Here is a 9,248-nt window from a genome sequence, read left to right as displayed (position 1 = left end):
CCACCGGGATGAAAAACTTCCCAATTAAATGCAGGAACATCTTCCCATATCCCTAATGGTGTCTTCGTCGATCTATCGGCCATTTGGAGTGTGATATTAGTGCACTTAAGCTCTCCCATCCCCAACCTTTTACTCACCGAGTACGGCATAACACTCACACTAGCCCCTAGATCACATAAGGCTTTGTTGATCGTGGTGTCGCCAATGGTACACGGTATTGAGAAGCTTCCCGGATCCTTTAGTTTTGGAGGTGAACTCCCTTGAAGTATTGCACTACTCACCTTAGTGAAGGCGATAGTCTCAAGTTTCCGGATCGACTTCTTCTTTGTGAGGATGTCTTTCATGTATTTCGCATAGGCCGGCACGTGATTGATTAATTCCGTGAAAAGAATCGAGACTTCCAAATTCTTCACAATTTCCATAAACTTTCCAAGTTGGTCATCAAATTTGGGCTTGGCTTGCCGACTTGGAAAAGGAAGTCTAATCACAATGGGCTCCTTCTCCTTGACCTTGTCTTCATTTTTCTTTGAAATCTCTTCTTTTGATGATTCTCCATCCTTGGAGTTTTGCACAATTTCTTCCTTATCACTAGCTTCCACAACTTCATCCTCAACTTGCTTCTTCGTTGCTTCATACCTTGTACCACTTCTCAAGTGAATGGCACTAACCGTTTCATGTCTTGGGGGATTACCTTGAGGTGGTAATTGCCCCTTTTGTCTTTGTGAGCTTGAAGATGCTAGTTGAGTCAATTGGGTTTCCAACATCTTGGTGTGAGGTAGGATGTTGTTGATGGTGGTTTCCTTTGTTTGACTATCTTTTTGCATTTGAGTGAAAAATTCTTGTTGATTCTTTTGCATTTGGAGGACCGCTTTTTGAACATCAAAACCTTGGTCATTTTGGTGATTGTATGGATTTTGATTTTGGTAACCTTGGTTTTGGTTGTAAAAGGGTCTTTGATTTTGGTTTCTCATGGGAGGTGGGGTGTATGTTGTTTGAGGGTTTTGAACATTTTGGCTTTTGTATGAGAGATTTGGATGGAATTTGGTGTTTTCATTGTAATAGTTGGAATAAGGGGTACCACTCTTGTATGCTTGGAAAGCATTCACTTGTTCATTTGTTCCCCTACATTCACTTTGGTCATGTCCCAAAGTTCCACAATTCTCACATATCCCACTTGGGATTGATGAAGATGCCGTCATGGCATTAACATGATGCTTTGGTGATTTTGAGGCTTCTTCAAGTCTAGCCATAGCTTTTTCAAACTTCAAATTGATTGTGTCAATGTGAGCACTAAGTTGAGCACCCAATTGAGTAACGGAGTCCACTTCATGCTTTCCTCCTCTAGTAGCCTTGCGAGGTCTACTATATTGTGAGTTATGGACCGCCATTTCCTCAATTTTGTTCCATGTTTGATTGTCGTCAACTTCGGTGAACATTCCATTTGATCCCATGTTGAGAATGTTCCTTGAATCTTCATATAGACCGTTCCAAAATTGTTGTACCAAGAACCACTCGCTAAGTCCATGGTGAGGACATGAGCGACAAATTCCCTTGAATCGCTCCCAAGCTTCATACAAAGATTCTTCATCCCTTTGCTTAAAACCCGTAATTTGAGCTCTTAGCATGTTAGTCTTTTCCGGTGGGTAGAATTTTTTTGTAGAAAGCTAGAGCCAACTTCTTCCAAGAATCAATTCCGAGAGTGGCCTTATCAAGGCCCTTCAACCATTGTTTCGCGGTGCCAATTAGAGAAAAAGGAAATAAGACCCATCGAATTTGGTCTTGAGTTACACCAGTTTGAGAAATCGCATCACAATAGTCACAAAAGGTTTCCATATGAGAATGAGGGTCTTCACTAGGCATCCCCCCAAATTGGCTCCTTTCGACTAATTGGATAAAAGCGGATTTGGCAATAAAATTTCCGGTTAGATGTTGTGGTGTGGGAGTACCATTGGGTAGGTTCTCCTCGGTGGGTACGGAATGTGATGAAAACTTAGGCATTGTAGGTTGATTTTGTGGGGTATTTTGTAATGGGTTCTCCTCGCCTTCTCTTGCAAAAGGGTTGATGAACTCAATAGTTGGTTGAATATCTACAACCTCACTAATACCTCTCAAATTCCTCCTAGCAAGTCTCCTATTGGTTGTCAAAGTTCTTTCAATTTCACGATCAAAAGGTAACAAATCACCTTGTGACCTTCTTGTCATGCAAAATATCAAACAACTCGAAAACAATTAGAACAAATCTTGAGGAGTTTTACTTCCCCAAGGCAAAGAAAGACACAACTAATAACAATGTAAGAAAATCTAAATTAAGTTAACACCGTCCCCGGCAACGGCGCCATTTTTGATGTGGTCGCGATGATATGGTATGATGTCGTTGGGTCACGTCCAATCAAAACACAATTTATAGCTTCACAAACAACTCTACAATTAGTAAAGAGGCAAGTAAAGGTCGGATCCCAAGGAACGGGAATTGAGATGAGATTTCTATTGAAACTAGTGGTGTCTTAGGGGTGTCACAATTTGGGTTGATGTAGAAGGTCACTAAACTAAAATAGCAATGAAACAAAACAAGCAAGATGAATTAAAAGGTGTGTAAACAATTGATAAAAAGCACTAGGGTGTCATGGGGTCATAGGGGAATCATGGGAATTGATCATACAAACATGTTCTCAAATTATAAGCAAGCAATTATTGTTATGATGGATTGAGTTGGGTTATATCTTACAATCCTAGGAAAGTTTGGGTCCCGGAGCCGAATCGATTAGATTGTACAACACCTACAAGTCGACTTAATCTTCCCTACTCAACAACATGCATGGTCTAATGAGACTCGAGTTGGTTTATGTCTTACAAGTCTCATTAAAAAGATAGGTGATGGGTAAAAAAATGCAAGGATTCATAGGCTCACATTTCATCAAACATAACATGTGCATGAGTTGAGATCAAAACAAGCAAGCAAATAAACCATGAAAGCATATTAATTTAAGCATGAATCATTCCCCATGTTGGTTTCCCCTAATTACCCATTAACCCTAGCTAGGTGACTACTCACTCATTATCATGTTGATCATGCTAGCAAGGTTGTCAATCATACCAACAAAATGAAACATGATGAATAAATGAAAGTAATTAACAATAATTAAAAAGGGATTAAGAGAATTATACCTACTAATGATTCCAATAATAAAGCAAAGAATAAAAGAAGTACTTGATGCTTGATTGAGAGGTTGTCAATCTCCCAATAATAACCCAAATAATCATCAATTACCCAAAATAAAGGATGAACAAAAGAGAGATTAAGGAAATAAAACTTGTATTAAAACTTGATTAATTGTTTATTACAAAACTAAAGAGAGATTTGATTGATATTAACTACACTAATAATTGATAAGAAGAACACACTCTTCTAATTAGACTAATGGGGTATTTATAGTGGAAATTAGATGGATGCATTAGGGTTAACTAAGGGCTAAACTAGTAATTACACTTTTTAGATTGAGCAGGGAGGAGCCGGTATTTTTCGAAGGAAGGGCTTCTTTCTTTGTAGCTTGGAGAAGACAAAATTTCACCATGATCGAATCCGTGCGTATTGGAGTCGGGACGGGCGGATTCTGGAAGGGGAAGACGGGCGTCTTCGGGGGAATCCGGGCGGATTCTGGTGGCTGCTAACCCGGGCGTCTTTGGCAGAAGACGCACGGATTCTCGTGCTGGGGACGGACGGATTCAAGACAATCCGCTCGGATTTTAGCTCAGCAATATTTCTTCTTCTTTTCTTCCCTTTTCTTCATAAAATCCTTGGGGATTTCCTTGGGGACTCAAGGATCCTTTCTCGTCATTTGCCCATCTACTATAATATGTACAAAGACCTTCTAATCTTGTCTCTCCTTGATGCTTGGTCATTGAATTCGATCAATTTAGTCTCGTTTTGCCATGAAAATGCAAGATTTGCACTCCTTTCCTACCAAGGGATCAAAATCTCAAAGAATATGCAAAACAAAGAACTAAAGACAATAAATGACCCAAATATGCACTAAAAAGCATGGGAAGAAGGCTAATTCGGGGGCTAAATATGCGCTAATTATGGTCACATCATCAAGCTAAAAGTGGAAGTGTTGTTGCTGTCTCCAAAGGGGAGCAGTAATTTTATATTTTCTTTGATGGTATTGGCCCATCCAGGGGGGATATCCCTGGAAAAACAATCTCTATCTTCTTGTTTTTGGTAGGTTAGGGAGGTTATTCCTGGCCTTGACAATTATTTTGGCGCCTTTGCCCCAGGGGGTAAGGGCTTTATTAATATGACGGTAGTGGCCTTTCTTGGCTCATTTTACTTATTTGCTGATGCTTTGTTGCTTTTGATTTTCTTTAAACCTGTGAACCTTGTTTCTCCAGTCCTGTCAATCTCTTAAAATTTTTTGAACCTGTTATCCTGTCTTGCGATTAAAGCCATCGTAAGTCATTCAGCCACATATAGTTTCTGCCATAGTGGTTGAAGGGGTGGGAAAACTGGCCTGTCCGGAGGGCTTATGTCCCCTGCCTGAATAGAGGGCTTGGTATTCGGCCTGTCAAGAGGGCATTTAGACTGATGGTCGGGATAAAACACCATTGCACCGTTTTGCTGCGTCCAGCCGCTTGTAGATGTGTGCAGCAAATCAGTCAGGTCAGACAATTATTTCATTCCTGATTGGTCCTGTTATTTACCGTATCCGGTGATGGTTACCAACTTCGTTAGGCACAGTGAAGTGCAAAAGATTTTAAAAATATGTAAATAAGAGGTATAATGTACAGGAGAGTAGCCCTCAACCCTGAATATTTATGCATATAAACGTTTATCATGTATAATTGTTCAGGATTTAAGTAAAATAAGAGAGATTGAGTTAGTTGCATATATAGACATGGATTGCACATAGGACACGTAATTTTTCAAATAGCACGTGAGGTTGAAACATTGATAGTAAGGATATAGTTTTTACCTGATTTAGGCCTGACATAGAGTTTATATATGGAATAATTTCAAATGTGTTACATTCCAAGATCTTGGGATCATTTCTCCTTCTAATGTTTGGAGCCTGTATGCTCCTTGTCTGACGATTGAGTCAATTAAGTAAGGGCCTTCCCACGTAGGGGCTAGCTTGTCTGCTGATTTTTCTTTTTTATTTGGAAAAACGTTTAGTAGGACAAGGTCTCCTTCCCTGAAGATTCTAATCCTGACATTTTTGTTGTAAGTTCTGGCTACTGCTTGTTGTTATGATGCCATCCTGATTTTAGCAGCGTCTCTTAGTTCTTCCGTCAGGACTAGGTTATCTTGCATCAGGCTGCTGTTTGCTTCGACATTGTTCAGGCTATATCTTGATGTTGGCACCCAAACTTCTGCAGGGATGACAGCTTCACAGCCATACACCAAAGAATAGGGTGTTTGGCCTGCTGATGTCTTTTGAGTTGTCCTGTCTGCCCATAGCACTAATGGAAGTTCTTCAGCCCATCTGCCTCGTCTTCTCTTCAGTTTCTTCTTTAAGCAGCTTATAACTACTTTGTTGCTAGATTCAGCCTGGCATTAGCTTTTGGATATCCGGGGTGGATGTGACCAGTTGATATTCCACTCTTGCGTAATGCTTTAGTCTTTTTCCCCACAAATTGGGTCCCGTTATCACACACTATCTCCGATGGGACACCATATCTCAAAAATAATATTCGTTACGATGAAAGATATCACCTCCTTTTCAGTTACCCGCCTGAAAGAATCAGCCTCGATCCATTTGGAGAAATAGTCAGTCATAGCTAGGGATGGCAATGGACCGGATCTGGGTAGGGTCCAATAGGATCCAGATCCATATCCGCCACACCAACGTTGGATCCATATCCGACCCATATCCGGTGGATCCAAATTTTCCAGATCCGCATCCATATCCGTGATCCATTTTCAAATAAGTGGATCCATATCCAACCATATCTACGGGTCCGAAAAATTAGGATCCACATCCTACCTATCGTCCGGATCCGCGGATCCGGATAGGGTCCAGATCCGTTGCCATCTCTAACTTACAACTTGTGTACTATGTTTGTGTAGTGTTAGTAGGGATGACAATGGACCGGATCTGGGTAGGGTCCGATAGGATCTAGATCCATATCCGCCACACCAACATTGGATCCATATCCGACCCATATCCCATGGATCCAAATTTTCCGGATCCATATCCGCATCCATTTTCAAATAAGTGGATCCATATCCAACCCATATCTACGGGGTCCGAAAAATTAGGATCCATGTTCCTATCCATCAGGGTCCAGAATCGCGGATCTGGATAGGGTCCAGGATCCGTTGCCATCTCTAGACTCATAGCCAACATGAATACTTTCTGTCTTGGAGCTACGGGCAGTTTCCCTACAATATCCATGCCCCATTTCATAAATGGCCAGGGTGCAGAAATTGAGTGAAGAAGTTCAGACGGCTGATGTATTATTGGTGCATGGATTTGGTAGGCTTAACATTTTGAACAGTATTCCAAGAAGTCAGCCCTCAATATAGGCCAGTAATAGCCTGTCCTGAGTATTTTACTTGCCATGCTCTTTCCTCCTTTATGGTTGCCATAATGTCCATCGTGTATTTCTTGGAGTACTTGTTTAGCTTCATCAGGCTCTAAGCATCTCAAATATGGTCCAGCCTGCGATCTCTTAAATAAAGTGTTATTGATAATAGAATAGGTTGAAGCTCTGATTTTAAAATCCCTTGCTTCATGCCTTCCCTGAGGTAATATTCCTTGGAGGAACCAATCATAATAAGGTTTGGTCCAAGAATTATTATCTTGATTGGCAGGGTTGACTTGTTCAGTTTTACTGATAGTTGACTCTAATAAATGAACAATTGGTATTTTGTCGAAAACTGCAGGGGTAAAATTTGAACCTAGGCTGGCTAAAGCATCAGCCTGGGTATTCAGGTCTCTTGGTATTTGATCTATGTCAAATAAAGCAAATTTAGCGGTAAGGGTTTTTGCATACTCTAAATATGAAATCATTTTTGCATCCTTTGTCGTGTAAATTCCCTTTATTTGATTAGCAATTAAAAGTGACTCTGTTTTTACCTTTAAGTTCTGAACGCCGATGCCTAGACATACCTTTAGGGCTGCTATCAGGGCTTCATATTCTGCTTCATTATTGGTAGCTTTGAACTCACAGCTTACGGCCTGAGCTATCATGTCTCCTTGTGGTGATTTTAGTACTAACCCTAACCCTGTCCCTCTGGCATTGGATGCCCCATCTATGAACAAAGTCCATTCTTGGTATGAGGTTTTATTTTCTAATTGGTTAACTTCTTTTTTCAGGTCAGGTTCTAGGTTAGGGCTGAAATCAGCCACAAAATCCGCTAAGGTCTGTGATGTAATCGCTGTCTTGGGTTCAAAGGTAATATCATATGTACTGAGCTGAACTGACCACTTGGCTATCCTACCTGACAATTCAGGCTTGCGTATGACAGATTTTATGGGTGAGTTGGTCCTGACTATGATGGTGTGACACTCAAAATAAGGACGCAATTTAGCATATGACATAATTAAAGCTAAAACATATTTTTCAAGTAATCCATACCTCATTTCAGCATCTAGCAGGCTTTTACTTACATAATAGACAGGATGTTGCTGGCCTTCTTGTTCCTTTACCAGGACTGCACTTACTGCTGTGTCAGTGACAGATAGGTATACTGACAGGGGGTTCTCCTTTCTCTGGTTTAGCCAGTAAAGGTGGAGATCATATGTATGATTTTAAGTCTTGAAAGGCTTCTTCATGCTCATCCATCCAATGGAAATGTTTATTTTTTCTGAGCAGGTTGTAAAATATTTTACACCTTTCAGAGGATCTTGATATGAACCGGTTCAAGGCAGCTACCCGGCCTGTCAATTTCTGAATATCCTTGACAGACTTAGGTGACTGAAATTCCAGGATAGCTTTTATCTGTTCTGGACTGGCCTCTATGCCTATTTTTGTCACCATGTAACCAAGGAACTTACCTGCAGAGACTGCGAAGTGGCACTTTGCAGGGTTGAGTTTCATGTTGTATTTTTCCAATATTTGGAATGCTATTTCCAAATGCTTCACATGATCTTCAGCATTTTTAGATTTTACTACCATGTCGTCTATATATACTTCCAGGATATCACCTATTTGATCCTTAAACATCATGTTGACCAGGCGCTGGTACGTTGCCCCTGCATTCTTCAGGCCGAAAGGCATGGTTGTGTAATAGTATATGCCTAAATGCAGTACTCTCCTGGTCAGCAGGGTGCATTTTTATTTGATTGAATCCACTGGAGGCATCCATGATTGTTAGCATCTCATGCCCTGCTGTGGCATCTACCATGGCATCAATATGTGGCAGGGAAAACAGATCCTTAGGGCAAGCTTTGTTCAGGTCAGTGTAATCTACACAAACTCTCCATTTACCATTCTTTTTCTGCACCACAACCACGTTAGCTAACCATTCATGGTACATTACTTCCCTGATCATTCCCATATCCAGAAGTTTTTTCACTTCCTCGTTGATTATTGCATTTCTTTCAGGTGCAAATTTTCTTCTTTTCTGTTGCACAGGCTTAAAAGATTGATCAATGTTAAGTTTATGTGTAATTATATTAGCACTAATTCCAGTCATATCAAAATGAGACCAAGCAAACCAAGATGATTTATTCTTAAGGAATTTTACCAGTTCTGGCCTGACACAGTCTGGGGCGTCAGACCCTACTAGAACATACTTGTTAGGGTACTCAGGGTCTAGGATTACCTGATCGGTTTCCATCCTAGATGGTGCCACATAAGTGCTCCTGACAGGGTACGGTAATTGCTATGCAAGAGACTTACCCTTGAAAGGCTTCGGGGCGCTTGTATAGCATTCTTGGGCTGTCTTGTGTTCTCCTTTGATTGTGGCTATGCCCCAATCCGCTGGTACCTTGATACATTGATGGTAGGTTGATGGTACGGCTTTAACATTATAGATCCAGGGCCTGCCCAAGATTGCATTGTAGGACGACAAGCAATCCAGGACTCCAAATTTCTCATAGGATGAGATTCCTTCGACATAAGTTGGAAGATGAATTTCTCCTAATGTGCTTTTTGTTTCTCCACTGAACCCTACCAAAATACTGGATTTCTTGGTGATTTGATATTCACCAATATTCATGGCTTTTAGTACGTCAAGCATGATCAGGTTCACCGAGCTGCCTCCATCTACTAGGATCCTCCTTACTGTAGCGATTCCAATCTGC

The 9,248-nt window shown here is 40.8% G+C and overlaps 1 non-coding gene across 1 annotated transcript; it reads left to right on the top strand.

Annotated features, from left to right (window-relative positions):
* The first annotated feature begins 1,518 nt into the window (after nt 1–1,518).
* LOC141640548 (small nucleolar RNA R71) lies at nt 1,519–1,625 on the top strand. The gene has a single exon (XR_012543043.1). It is a non-coding gene; the product is annotated as a small nucleolar RNA R71 (small nucleolar RNA).
* The last annotated feature ends 7,623 nt before the right edge of the window (nt 1,626–9,248 follow it).

Source organism: Silene latifolia, unplaced genomic scaffold (assembly GCF_048544455.1).
Source record: "Silene latifolia isolate original U9 population unplaced genomic scaffold, ASM4854445v1 scaffold_88, whole genome shotgun sequence".
In the NCBI taxonomy this organism is placed as follows: Eukaryota; Viridiplantae; Streptophyta; class Magnoliopsida; order Caryophyllales; family Caryophyllaceae; genus Silene; species Silene latifolia.
The sequence above is the reverse complement of the archived record's forward strand: the minus strand, read 5'-3'. Positions and strand labels throughout refer to the sequence as shown.